Source organism: Carcharhinus amblyrhynchos, chromosome 19 (assembly GCF_965287045.1).
Source record: "Carcharhinus amblyrhynchos chromosome 19, sCarAmb.v2.hapA, whole genome shotgun sequence".
In the NCBI taxonomy this organism is placed as follows: Eukaryota; Metazoa; Chordata; class Chondrichthyes; order Carcharhiniformes; family Carcharhinidae; genus Carcharhinus; species Carcharhinus amblyrhynchos.
The window spans coordinates 22,791,685-22,806,732 of NC_137342.1; positions in this window are offsets into that span (position 1 = coordinate 22,791,685).

Sequence of the window (15,048 nt, forward strand, 5' to 3'; positions counted from 1 at the left end):
CTCTACATTTTGTCAGTGTTTGGTACCTGCAACATCAGATGTTCCTAAATTGGGGGCTTATTAATGTTACCAATCTTCCATGTAAAATTACAATTTTTCTTTGTAGTTATTTTTCTCCGGTTTGGTGCTAGTGTTAATGAGGGAACAAAAGAGAGAAATTTCGATTTATCTCTGAAAATCAAAGTTTCACGCTTCTGGGATGCCTTTATTATCGCTCCCCAATTAATCGATGTATTTTCTGGTGATATTAGTCCAGTTCTACAGAACACAAATGGATGCTGTATCTCAAAAAAAATCTGCCTAAATATGCAAGCCTCTATCCAAATGTCTAGGAGCAGTCTTGTGAGATAAGAGGCCTTTGCCACCCCAATAAATGCAGACATTACGGCAGATCAAACGTCAACGTAGGTAACAAAAGATTATTAATGGGACAAATTTGAGTTCCGATATTGTGAGCTGATCACAACTGAAAGAGATGTTTCCTCAGATGTACCAAGCCCATTGCCTGCCCCCATCTATTTGCTGTTTGACATCATGGGTAAATTGCACAATGATGCCCCTCTAGTGGCTGTGTGGTGATATCATTACTGCAGTCACATTTCAAGGCATATTTGAGGTGCCAACTGAGCTGTACACTGGAATCATTGTTTGAGTACCCCATCGGTGTATGGGTCGTACAAAGCTGGAATGAATCAATCTTACCAGAACTTGGTCAAGTGTCAGGATCTAACTGAAAATGATATGCTTCTCTCCAGAGAAGCAGGCTGATTTTCTCTCCAGATTTTCTGACATTCTGTCAAAAAAAAAGGTGGGTGTGTTTTACACTGTCGTGTTGAGGAGTGGGTCCTAAACTCATTGGTATAGCCTGGTTGCACTGAGATTGGGCTGCCGTTTCTAAAGGGTGCCCCAATCAGAGGAAAAGATAATGTCACTTCCATCCCACCAGGGAACTTTTGGGGGCTTTTCCCCCCATGTGGCAATCAAAGTTGGCATCCCACCCCAGCCCCTGCTCTGAGATTAAAGCCAGCATCCCATCCAAGAGCCCTGACTGGATCTGGTATGATAATTCGCCAGATCGAGGATGTCACTCCTAATCCATTAGATTGCACTTGTAGAAAGGGGCGTCACAAAGGTCGCTGTTTGTTAATGTTTTCTGTATGAGCTGGTGTAAGTAATCCCCCCCCAGCCCCCCCAAACCCTAATATGAGGGCTATATTCACCTTCACACTCTCGGGGGATTCCCACACAGATTTGCGTCTTGGAGAACCTGTTCCCTCACATTGGTGAGGGACAGAAATATGCCTGGTAGATGGGGGGTACATACGGCAAGGGGAGTGGTTAATATTTTAAAATGTATTCAAATCAGGTTCCCACCCATTAACAATCACTTCCTTTGGAGCTGGTCAAAATCCATTACTTATCATGGGAGATAGATGGCAGCTATTCACACCTCTGCTGTTCTAATGAGTTTGGATGGTTCTCCCTTTGATATAAATCCAGGTTGGGGAGACAGATTATCTGCTGTTCCCTTACTTCATGATTGTAATGAGCCCACACAATGAGAGTGGAGATGCACAAGTATAAGGTTTCAACTTTATTTTGTAATTACAGTTGGAAGTTTTCAGAACTGTGGAAAACTTTCAAATCATGCAAGCTGCTGCAGCCAATGATTTGGCCCAGCAAAGTCCATCTTTAAATAAGGAGGAAGTAAGGCTTGATTTACACAGCTAATGATCACGTTCATGACTTATGGACATGACAGCAACAATCTCATAGTAAATGTAGGAAGCGGATTGCTGAACGCTGTTAGAATAGATTTCGTACCTTTAGATGTATAAATTAACTTCATTGGCATCAGACTCGAAGACCATCTCCAAATTGATCTGGGACGTTTTGTGCAATGCAAATGCCAGCAGCTACAATAAGAAATGGTGAAAAATTCTACAGCACAGAAATTGTGGACAGGTCTAGTTAAAGAATGGCCTGATTCAATTCACTACAACCACAAACTTGTGACACCATTTTGGCCTTACTGGGCCATCTTCCAGGGAGTCGTTTGTAAAAGCAGATAGATGAATATCGTGGAATCTTTTTGACTTGATGTTATTCAACAACTTCTTCATCATGCGAGATCAGATGAGAAGACCTAGAAGATGTGCGGGTTAGGTGCATTGGCCATATTAAATTGCCCCTTAGCGTCTTGAGATGCGTAGGTTAGCAGGGTAAATAGATGGGATTACAGGAATAAGGCCTAGGTGGAATTCTTGTTGCAGGCTTGATGGGTCAAAGGATCCCCTTCTGCACTGTAGGATTTCTATGATTCTCTGAAGAGAGACAGTCTATTGACCAGGAATGAATAATAACACTAAAGTCCTCAAGAAATGTGAGGCATATCAAGACATCACATAGAATTACAGAATCCCTACAGTGCAGAAGGAGGCCATTCAGCCTATCAAGCCTGTACTGACAATAATCCCACCCACGTCCTATTCCTGTAACCTGACATATTTACCTGTTAGTCCACCTGACACAAGGGGTAATTTAGCATGGCCAGTCAACTTAACCTCTACATCTTTGGAGTGTGGGAGGAAACTTTCACAGACACAGGGAGAATGTGCAAACTCCACACAGACAGCTGGGAATTGAAACCGGGTCCTTGGTGCTTTGAGGCAGCAGTGCTAAGCACAGTGCCACTTGCTGCCTGTCTTGTTCTTAGTTATTTTAGCTTCAATATTAACTGGTGATCATGATTTATTTTGCTTTCAGAAAATGGAAACTAAATTGGAAAGAATTCAGAATCAAATCAGAAAGATTGGATTTCTAGCTTTGTGATCTGCTGCAACATTTCAATTTGATTGGGTGTTTACCCTGCTGGATGATATCGCTGCTACTGGATGTTTGGAGACCCCTTTGACCTGGTGTCAGATTTAAACTTCCTGGGCTGGAGTCTCTCACCTTGCCTGCGGCTGGGATTCTCCACTTCCGCTGCAGTGAATGGAGATTTGGCTGAGTGACAAATTCTCTGTACTCGCTGGTAGCAGGGCATGTGAGTCCACAGAATTCCGGTCCCTGATGGGAAAGGGACAGAGTGGAGTTCGCTCGATCTTTGTGGGCAGTTCGTTTTTATTAGGTCACTGTTGAGTGAGTTGCCTCTCCACTGAAGGCGAAATTTAGGTCATTATTGTCAGGTAAATCATCTACCATGAAGTATTACATGACATAATCACTTCAGCTTTTGTCAGCTTTATTCCAAAACATTAGGGAACACTGCCCTTTACTTCCTTAACTTTTTCTATGTATTTCTTTTGTTTCCATTATTTTATTTGAAGGTTGACACTAATCTCTGGGAAACACTTTGGATTGAGTTAATTTTGGGCTCAGGTTTAGAGTCAGAGGTTTACAGCGTGGAAACGGGCCCTTTGGCCCAACTTGTCCATGCCGCCCGGTTTTTAACACTAAGCTAGTCCAAATTGCCTGCGTTTGACCCATATCCCTCTATACCCATCTTACCCATGTAACTGTCCAAATGCTTTTTAAGAGACAAAATTGTATTGACTTCTTCTACTGCCACTTGCAGCTCACTCCAGATACTTACCATCCTCTGAGTGGAAATCATTGCCCTGCTGCACCCTTTTGTATCTCTCCCCTCTCACCTTAAACTTATGCCCTCTAGTTTTAGACTCCCCTACCGTTGGGAAAGATGTTGACGATCTACCTCGTCTATGCCTTTCATTATTTTATAGAGCTCTATAAGGTCACCCCTAAACCTCCTAGGCTTCAGGGGAAAAAAGTCCCAGTCTAATCAGCCTCTCCTTATAACTCAAACCATCAAGTCTCGGTAGCATCCTAATAAATCATTTCTGCACTCTCTTTCTGGATTAATTGTGTGTCCATTGCAAATTCAAAGAAGGCCAAGGATTGATGGGAAGTTGTAAGTCTCATCAGCACACTTGCCACATGCTGCCATTGCGCACCATAATATGAGGCTAAGAGTTAAACGTGCACAAGCCTAATGCTGGCATGGAAGCAAGCATTGCCACTCGTGGCACCACTCATGTTTATGCACATAATTCAAATTGTGGCATGAAAACACACAGTGCTGGAAATAGTCACTGATTCTGAAATAGTCATAGTCAACTCAAAACGTTGGCTGGGATTCTCCCATCTCATTTGTCCCACCCCAGTGCCAGCGGCAATGGAGAATTTGGCGCTCAGCCAAAATTCCAGTCACTGCAGCAGAATCGAAAAATCCCAGCCACGGACGAGGTTGGAGAATTCCAGTCATTAGCTCTGTTTCTCCCTCCACAGATGCTGCCAGACCTGCTGAGTGTTTTCCGCACTTCTTCTTTTCACTTCAGGTTTTCCAGCATGTGTTTTTATTTTAAACTGTGACTATCATTTAAGATTCCCATCAAGTAATCTGAGATAATATTGGCAGTTTTGTGGAATGTCACTACATTGCCACTTTTGACTGCCTCAGATACTTTTCGACTGGGAGGTCAACAGATCAGCCATTCACTCTTTGGAAGTGAAAGATCCCAGGCAGTGCTGTTATGGAGTGAATAGATGTTGCCACTGGTGTACTCATCTGTAGCTATCCCCCAACAACTTCACTGAAAAAACCCATCTGGAAATGATCACATTGCTCTTGCGGAAGTTAGTTGTAAACTAGGTGTTGCTTTCACTATCATATTGAGGGTCAGCAGAAAATATAGTGGCTTTAGAGTCTTATGATTGGCCAGAACTTACCGTCTCCTCATACCAGCGGGATCTTCTAGTCTCGCTAACGGCGCACGCTTGCCAAGGTACAAGAAGATCCCACTGCTAGCGCGCAGTGTCCCACATGAGAAAAATGCCACGGGGAGGGTAGGGTGGCATAGTGGTACAGTAGCTGGCGTTGCTGCTTTACACTGACAGGGACCTAGCTTCGATTCCCAGATTGAGTCACAGTCCGTGCAGACTCTGCACGTTCTCCCTCTGTCTGCATGGATTTCCTTCAGGAGCTCCGGTTTCCTCCCACAATCTGAAAGATGTGCTGGTTGGGTGCATTGACTGTGCTAAATTCTCCCTCTGTGTACCTGACTAGGCACTGGTGTGTGACGACTAGGAGATTTTCACAGTAACTTCATGGCAGTGTTAATGTAAGCCTACTTGTGACACTAATAAATAAGCTAACACTTAAACTTAATATCATTGTTTTCTTTGTGGTTCAATTGATTCTAACACCATTAACTATTTCAAAATGAAGGTGTCATGATCGTTATTTGGGAAGAAAGTACATGGCAGGAGAGGTACGTGGGTCCTCAGCATTCTGATTTCAGGTTCGCGATGACAGAATGGGGACAGAGGACTAGTTTTTCCCCACTCTGGGATATTCACCACAGGGCACTGGGTAACCAAAAACAGAAGCTTTCATCCTGGGAGAATGTTGGGAAGGGGGAATATATTGGGAAGTGGGATTCCATGGGCTCCAAGGGGGCACAGCTTGGTACAGGAATCAAAGTCCAGGAGAAACTGGAGGTGGTGCCTAAACCCAGATCATTGAGTTGAAGGCAGCTGAAGGTGAGGCCTTTGTCAGGGGTGTGGGCTGCTGGGGAGGGAAGCACCAGCATCCTCATGGGGTGGAAAAGTGGGCAGGGCAGTAGTTGGGAGCTGGTCAGCGGAACAAGTGGCTCACTAAATTGAGAAACCAATTAAGGGCTTCAAATAGAATAGATAATGAGTATCATGGAAGCAGCATCATAGAAATCCTGTAGTGCAGAAAGAGAGGCCATTTGGTTCATTGAGCTGCACTGAGAACAATTCCACCCAGACCCCATCCCTGTAACTCCACACATTTACCCTGCTAATCCCCTGACACTCGGATCAATTTAGCATGGCCAATCAACCTAACCTGCACATGTTTGAAGTGTGGGAGGAAACCGGAGCACCCAAAGGAAACCCATGCAGACACGGGGAGAATGAGCAAACTCCACACAGACAGTGACCCGAGGCCGGAATTGAACCCAGGTCCTTGGCACTGGGAGGCAACAGTGCTAACCACTGCCACCATGCCGCCCAAAACTGGCAGAGAATAGTCACTAAATAGTTTGTTTCTTGGAGCTTAAATGTTTATATAACTTTGATGCCAGTGAAAGCAACCAAGTTTTTAAAAACTTCTTGCAATCTGTGTGCTTAAATCCCACTTTACACCAGGATTCTTCTGCAAGATCCTACTTTAAATGTCACAGATAATCTGCACATTTATGGTGTGTGAGTCGTGATGGTTCATCTGCAAGAGTTCACAGGGTTAAATTGAGAATGTTGCAGTCTTTGAGCGATATATAAAGTGCAGTCCCTTCTCATTCTGCTCCCCGCTGACCAACGAGAAGATGAGTGAATGATTTTTTTGGTTAAAGGCGCGCCTGTTATCTGCTTGAAACATCAATGAAGCTGTGGGTTGATTGATCATGCTGCTGTTAAACATGGCAGCTTGGAATGAGCCAAAGGCATACAGGTATGGGGGCTCTAATGGCCTTGACAGCCAATGGCAATATCATCCTTGGGAAGCTGGTTGGAGGTCAGTTCCCAGGCGATGACACAACTCTTGTCACTACCTCTCAACTGAAATGCGCTGTGCACAGACAGTATTCTCAGGCATGCCAAGATAGAATTTGAGCCTGGATAGTGATGGATTGGGACAGTCCATCTCGAATACACCTTCACCTGCCTGCCTTCACTTCTTTTGCCTTCAAATAACGGTTATCCCTTTGTCTTACCCTGATGGAACTGAAAATAGCTCTGCTAAAACCTCGTCCCTAAATCAGTAATGGCGACACTATATTCTACACCCTCCCCTCTCCTCCTCCACTGTGTAATCTATGAATGGTATGTTTTGACTAACAGCTCGCACAAAACAATATTCTTCTCTGTTTCTTAGCATGTGTGACAAAAATAAATCACTAAAGTAATAATGAATATCTGTACTCAAATTATCTTTTTGAATTGCAGTGTTCCGCTATCATGGGTCTTTCTGAATATGCTGACTTCTTGTTAGCACTAAGTTGTCCTCTTTTGTGTAGCTTGTGCCAGATGAACTCACTTCTAATGAGAGTCACTCATGTATGCATTTATTAACATCTCATTAAAATTGATTTTAATATTGTAATGAGGTTCAACTTCACCTGATTGCCTTCCATCTCTGCAGATTGCAGTCAGATTCCCAATCCAATTTTATAGCTATCTCTGAGCACCCACTTGCCTCCCATTTAACCACACTTAAATAGAGCTCTGTGAATCAATGCTCCAGTTTGTTAAATTTTAGCTCGCTTTTCACCTACACACAACCATAAACAGGTGTTGCCTTCAGCACAACAGGATTTTTCAACAGACAAGAGTGTTTAGTTATGCTATCACTAGACTAGTTTGATTATATATCATAGGATCCCAACAGAACAGCAGGAGGCCATTCGCCCCACTGAGTCTGCACCAACAACAACCTGACCTAGAACCCATCCCTGTAACTCCATGCATTCGGCCTGGTAATTCCCCTGACATTAAGGGGCAATTTATCATGGCCAATCAAACTAACCCGCACATCGTTGGACTGCGGGAGGAAACCAGAGTACCCGGAGGAAACCCACGCAGACACGAGGAGAATATGCAGTCTCCACACAGACAGTGATCCAAGGCCGGAATTGAACCCGGGTCCTTGGTGCTGCGAGGTGGCAGCGCTAACCACTGCGATACTGTGCTCTCCCAAAGAATTTAGGGCTCATCCGGGATTTGAACCCAGGACGTCCTGTATTCTACTGAAATTCCCTAAGCAAGAATCATATCCCTAGTTGAACGAGCCAAAAACTGATATGGCTGTGTATTATTTTGTTGATGATGAAAATATAGCATTGGCATACAATATAATAGTGCTTCTGAAAATATTGAGTTTAATGAAAACAAACCATCCAATTATTGAGAAGTAAATACAAAATATACAAAAAGTGTGGATGTGGGCTGTATGTCAGTCACATCTTAAATGGTTTATTCTCTAGAAAAACTTCAATATTTATATCACTTGAGACCCATGAACCAGTATGTAGTACAGCTGTATATGTGGTATTCATAACTGTACACATGGCACTGCTTGTAAATCTATCTGGTTATCTCATTTTCTAACACTCCACGAAAGTAGCAGTTATCAGGATAGACCATTCTGCAGACATGCATCACATTATATTTCCTTTCCAAACCATACACAGTTAGACTACAGGCTCTGCACATAATGTCTTCTATTTATTCATAGTTATCTGGTGTATAACACAATTGAAGGACAATATGAAAATGAATCCACAGAAATTTGTTCTGCATCAATTTTATTATTGAAGCTGCATTTTTCATGTATTATCAAGCTTCAGACATTCTCTCTTTGGAATGAACATTATGCAGATGATGCCTGCAGTTCCTTTATACCCTGCAAAAATAAAACAAACTTCAAGCAAGATGAGATTAGAAATGGGTTCCATTGACACATGTGGTTAGAATAAAGATACCTTATGCTGCAATGCTGTTTTCTTTTCGGAAAGGCGGTCTGTTTGCATACCTGGTTATGAGATCGAAAATTGTTACAATTAGAGATAATTGTATGGAACGATTAAAGTGAATCCAGTAAAGTCCATGAGAGAATGATTGTGCATATTCGGTGAAAGCAGAAGAATTAATGGCCCAAATGCCTTTTTCATGTGCTTTCTAACACCTGACATGATCAGAAGTCCACATGTACTGTACTGGGAAATGAAAATGAGCCAGATTCAGGAGCAGCAATTTGATTCCTTGGTATACTTACTCTATTAATGGCATCAGCAAGTGCTAAGACGGAGCTTAGCTGTCTTACTGTTTATTTCCCCATAAAAGTAACACACAGCACAAGTTCTCTCAGCTGAACAACAGCAGAACTACTTCATAATTCAGTGCCACATTTGCTACTGCTTCTAACTTAACACCAACAAGACTATTGAGTGTAGGTGAAATGCCACGATTGATAAGAAACAAAAAAAAACTTCTAGATTTTCAAAGGTGCAGAACTCATCAGGAAGTAAACAGGTTTCTTGACATACGATGTCAGGAAGCCTTTTAGCGTGTCGTGGCATGACCTACACGCTCATTAAAAGTTAACCTCACTGGAACCAAGCTCCCCACCAGGGAGAAATTAGAACATCCATCTTCCCCGGCTGCACATAGGTGGGGTTTGCCTGGTTGTCGTCTTCCATGATCAATGTTGAGTTGCTGCTACATTGTTCTCTTAGGGGAGTGTCAGTTAGTGGCAGCCAGTGCCCAAGACTGGATGGGTGGCAGTGCCAAGCCTGCCCTCCAGGCAACAAGGAAGGGAGAAAGGGTTCGTAAGGGAAGGGTAGGGAAGTGGCCAGGGGAAGGTAGAAGGGCTAGTGCAGACTGTCCGGGTGCTCTTGCAATATAATGTCTGGATCTTCAACCCCATGAAGTAATGTTGGGACAGAGCCCCCCTGCTTGCTTTGCTGTGGGCATCGGTGAGCTCCTCGCGGATGTGTATGTAATAAGCTACAGTGCAAGATCACGTATAGCTAACCACCCTGTCCCACAGCAGAAATCATTCCCATTTCACTCCCACCATTGGACTTGGACTCCAGAACAAAATAATCCGATCCAAATTTGTGAATTGAAGAACATTTCATCGCAGATAATCCTGAGGGCATTATCATTGTATGTGCAAGTGTGTATGTTTCTTATCCTTTGCGTGAGTGCCTCAATTACAATAGCCCAGTAGAAAGCCTTTTGTAATTTTTAAGAAAGAAAATGTTAGTTTATTTTCCACACCTTTATCCGTGTGGCTGGCTGTACAGGAAGTCACTTTGTACATTACTATCTCATTGGGTCAAAGGTCCTGGCATCATATTTAAATTGTGTCTGGACAATCATTCACTTACTGCAAGCTGGGTGCTCCACTTTGCCCCTCTGGAGTACTTGCAGCTGTAGCTCACACGGAGAAGCTGGCAGATGTGAGTAACCACATCCCAGAACATCTAAATGCGCCCCTGGCATTGCCCTTTGCTTATTACTAGATGAAAAAAACTAACCTCCTGCCATACACCCATGGTCTGACCAATACTCACCATTGCAGTGGACCCTGTTTACTAGCATCTTGACCTTCTTGAGGCCCACCCGACCATCCCCCACAAGAGTCTGACCCTGCTGGAGTGAATAGGGGTAGTTGGGTCTTCCAAAGAGTTGGGTGCGGAGGGGGTGGTGCCCCTTGTGCGTAAGCATCCGAGCAGTGTCAGTCTGTGCTCCTGACACTGCCCAGGGGGCACCTTGGCACTGTCCATTGGGCATGGGACAGTGACAAGGGAGCGTGACCTAGGGGGCATGGGGCTACGGGATTGGCTGGCAGGGTGCCTGCTAGATGATGGGGATCTGCCCTGCAGGGTGTGGGGTGAACGGGGTTCTGGCAATCGGGGGACTCGTGGGGGATGGTCGGGGTGGTTTGGGGGGGCAGCATGGTCAGGGTCTCGAGCTGGCCAACAAATGAGAGGCTGACAGGTGCCACTGTGCATGTGCAGAGGCCTGCTTGTTAGATTAGTATCAACTAGAGTTTAAAAGAGTAAGTGATGACTTGATCAAAACTGGTGAGACCTTGAAGGATATGGACAAGGTTATTGAGATTTTTTGCACAAACCGCTACATGATTAGTGGCGGTAGAAACAGCCACCATGAGTTGATGGTGGGATCTTCTGGAGCCACCATTGTCAATGGGGTTTCCTATTGAATGCACCTCTCACTGTCAAGAAACCCATGGTGAGGGAACGCCACCAGCCGGACTGGAAGATCCTGCCTGTGTAAACGGCTAGAAAATTCCAGCTGAAGAGGATGTTTCCTCTTGTCAAAGAACCTAGAACTTTCAACCTGAAACCAGCTGACAAAGGAGCAGTATAACAGTCCCTTAAGGCCTGTGTCAAGTTGAGTTGGACGTAAGGAAGTCGCACCTCAATTGTTAAAGCAGAAGTTGCCTAGAAGCAGCTAAGTTTAAAGGCCCAGCCTCTTAGTAAGTGTATTAGACAGGCGGGGAGCTTTGAGAGGCTAAGGGGTTTGGATGGTCAGTAGGTGACAGAGTGACAGAGTTGATGCAGGGGCTACTTGATTAATGGGGGAGTTATCAGTGGGAGGACTGGTCAGTGTGGGATTGGTTGGGTGGTCAGTTGGAGTGTGTAGGGATGGTAGGAAAGGCAGTCAGAATGATGGGAGGGTAGTCGAGTGGATGTGTAGTCAAGGATGAGTGGGGTTTGTAGTCCTGGGGTGAGGAGGGCAGTCAGGTGTTTGCGGATACTTTGGTGGAAACAGCGGGATATCGAGGGGTAAGGGCCAGTCCCGTGTGGGGCGTGGTGATGGAGTAGTGTGAGAGGGTGGCAGTTAGTCAGGAGCAATTGGGAGCTAGTCAGTGGGGGGTGGTCGGCAGGATCCTGTGGAGGGGCAGAAGGGTGTGGGAAGTCCCATGGGAGGGTTGGAATGGGTCAGTTAACCAGGAATCAGGTTTTAATTATCCTTTTTTTTAATGTAACATAAGTGGAACAATCCAATTTAATTCAGTGTTTCAAATGGTTCCCAGTGCAGGGCAATTGCACAATGGAAGTTTGAACTTGCCAGGCATTTGCCATGCGATCCTTATCTGGGAACCTCTTGGAGAGGGACCTTCAGAGCATCTTTGAGCCACACCCCAATTAGGACACTCCAGAGATCTCAAATTTAGTGTCTTAGTTTTTAAACAGTCACAATATTGTTACGCCAGCATGGTCATGACAATTACTAAATTCAACCAGGTTCAAAGACTTAATGTTGAAATCTGTTGATAATATTTATTGTAACTATGGTGTACATTTTCTGTAGATTTTGGATGGACACATATATACCATGCGTGAGTTATGAACAGCACTGAGTATGGAAGCTTATGGGGAACATGTTCCCAATAGGACATGCTTCTTAAAGTGGTAATGTTTGAATTGGGGCATTATGTACTGTGTTTTGTATTGAGATTTGGACCGGTATCTACTAATGTATCCACCAACAGATTAGATCTAAACTCCCCAGTCTTGTCACACCCAGTTATGAATTGTTGGTGAACAGTTAAGCAACTAAATGGAGGAAGAAACTCCACAAATATGCTCATCCCCTATGATGATGTGTGGAGATGGCAGCACATTAATGCAAACAATAAGTTTGAAGCATTTGCAATGATCTTCAGCCAGAAATGCTGAGTGGATAATCCATTGCAGTCTCCTACTGAGGTTCTCAGCATCACAGACATTAACTTTCAGCCAATTCAATCAATCCACATGATATCAAGAAACAGCTGATTCATTGAGTAGAGCAAAAGCTATGGGCCCTGACAATATCCCAGCAATAGCACTGAAGAATGTGCTCCAGAACTTGCCGTGCTCCTGGCCAAGCTGTTCCAGTACAATTACAACACTGGCATTTACCCAGCAATATGGAAAACTGCCGAGGAATGTCCTGTCCACAAAAAGCAGGACAAATCCAACCTAAACAATTATCAACCCATCAGTCTACTCTCGATCATCAACACAATTATGGAAGGGGTCAACAACAGTGCTTTCATATGATACTTATTCAGCACTAACCTGCTCATGGACACTCAGTTTGAGTTCTGTTCTGGTCTTCTCAGCTACTGACTTCATTACAGTCTTAGCGTGGACAAAAGAGCTGAATCCAGAGGTGAGGTGAGAGTGGCTGCCCTTGACATCAAGGCCACATGATGCAGTGTAGCATCAAACAGCCTGAGCAAAACAAGAGTGAGTGGGAATCAGAGGGAAAACTCTCCATTAGTTGGAGTCATACTTGGCTCAAAGGAAGATAGTTGTGGTGGTTGAGATCAATCATTTCAGTAAATTACTGTACAAATTACGCAGGGAAGTGTCCTAGAGCCAGTCATCTTCCGCTGCTTCATCAATGACTTTTCTTTCATCGTAAGATCAGAAGTGGAGATGATGGCACAATGTTCAGCACCGTTCATGATTCCTCCAATACTGAAGCAGCCTGTGTCCAAATGCAGCAAGACCTGGTCGACAACCAGGTTTGGGCTGATAAGTGGCAAGTTTAGCATCCATGCCACACAAGTGCCAGGCATTGGTCATCTCCAACAAGAGAGAATCCAACAATCTCCCCTTGATATTCAATAGCATTACCATTGCTGAATCCTCTACTACCAATATTCTAGGGGTTACCATCGGCCAGAAGCTGAAATGGACTAGCCATATAAATACTGTGGCTAAAAGAGCAGGTCAAAGGCTGAGAATTCTGCAGAGGGTAACTCCCCGCCTGACTCCCAAAGCCTGTCCACCATCTACAAGGCTAAAGTCAGCAAATTGATGGAATGCTCTGTGATGAGTGCAGCTCCAACAATATTCAAGGGATGTAACATTATCCAGGATGGAGGTCCCTACTTGATTGGCACCACATCCACCGCCTCTAACACTCACTCCCTCCACCATTCACTGCACAGTGGCAGCAGTCTGCATCATCTATAAGATGCACTGCAGCAATTCATCAAGACTCCTTCAACACGCCTTCTAAACTCGTGATCTATGCCACCTAGAATGACAAGGACAGCAGATGCATGGGAACACCACCACCTGCATGTTCCGCATCAAGCAACCACACCATCCTGGAATTATTTTGCTGTTCCTTCACTGTCACTGGGTCAAAGTCCTAGCGCTTCCTTCCTAACAGTACTACGTACCTACCTATCTACACATGGGCTGCAGTATTTCAAATAGGGGCTCAACACCACCTTCTCAAAGCCAATTGAGAGTGAGCAATAAAAATACTGGCTTAACGAGTAACACCGTGTCTCCGAAAAATAATTTTAAAAATGTTTAGAGGCAGTAGGTGACAACCAATCTTCAAGTAAGCATGCAGAATAGTATTGGGGTAGAAAGAAATTTGAAACTCAATAATGGGAGCAAGTTGATTCAATCTAAAAAAAAGCAGATAAGAGAAAAAACTTGAAAGGTTTCACCTTATGAATTGATCAAGAAAGATAGTTTTTAAAGTAATTCCATTGCCTTTGCATTTACAGAAAAATGAGTATTCTGAGCTTTTAATAAAGTCTAACTCTGGTCATGTTAGTGGAGAAGCTCTGGGACAACTAGAACACCCTCAGAACATGAGCCTGAGATAAACAGGACAGAAGCTTGAACCACAGAGCAGTACAAAATTGCCCCTCCAACCTTGGCACTGCCTCCTGGCACCCTGATCTCTAGAGAGCTGGCATTATTGGCTCTATCAGGCCCTGTCCCACCAGCATGTTGGTATAGAACACTAAGTGCTGAAAAATTTGAAGAGAAAATCTGATGATTCTTGCCTGGTCCAGCACTTCGGGGAAAAAAAATCCACCCATTGTTAGCTAGAGTTAAAGTTTTTGCAATTCAGGGCAAATTATTGACCTACTTAGGAGATTGATGGAACAATAGGGAGCAAACGTAACGGGTAGTGTCTCTAATTGGCAAAATGTGACTAGTGTCCAAGTGACTAGGAATCCGCATTGGGGCCTTTGTTATTCACTATTTATTAAAGACTTAAGTGATGGAATAGAAAGACATGCATCCAAGTTTGCTGAGAACACAAAGGTTTGCAGCATTATTAGTATGAAAGTATAAAATTACGGAGAGATATTAATGGATTAAGTGAAAGAGGAAACCTGTGGCAAATGTCTTTCAATACAAGCCAGCATGAGGTCATTCATTTGGACTTAAAATAGATACATCAGAATATTTTCTAAATAGTGAATGGCTAGAAGCACTGGAGATCCAAAACAATTGAGGGTTCGATCTACAGAGTTAAAATGTTGTGGACAGGGAGAAAAGATAATCAAAAAAGAAATGCTGACTTTTATATCTAGAGGATGGGAATACAGGAGGCAATAAATTATGCTACTGTTAAATAAAGACCCTCATGCCTGAAGTACCCTGGTAGCATGGTGGCACAATCGTTAGCACTGCTGCCTCACAGCGCCAGGGAACCAGGATC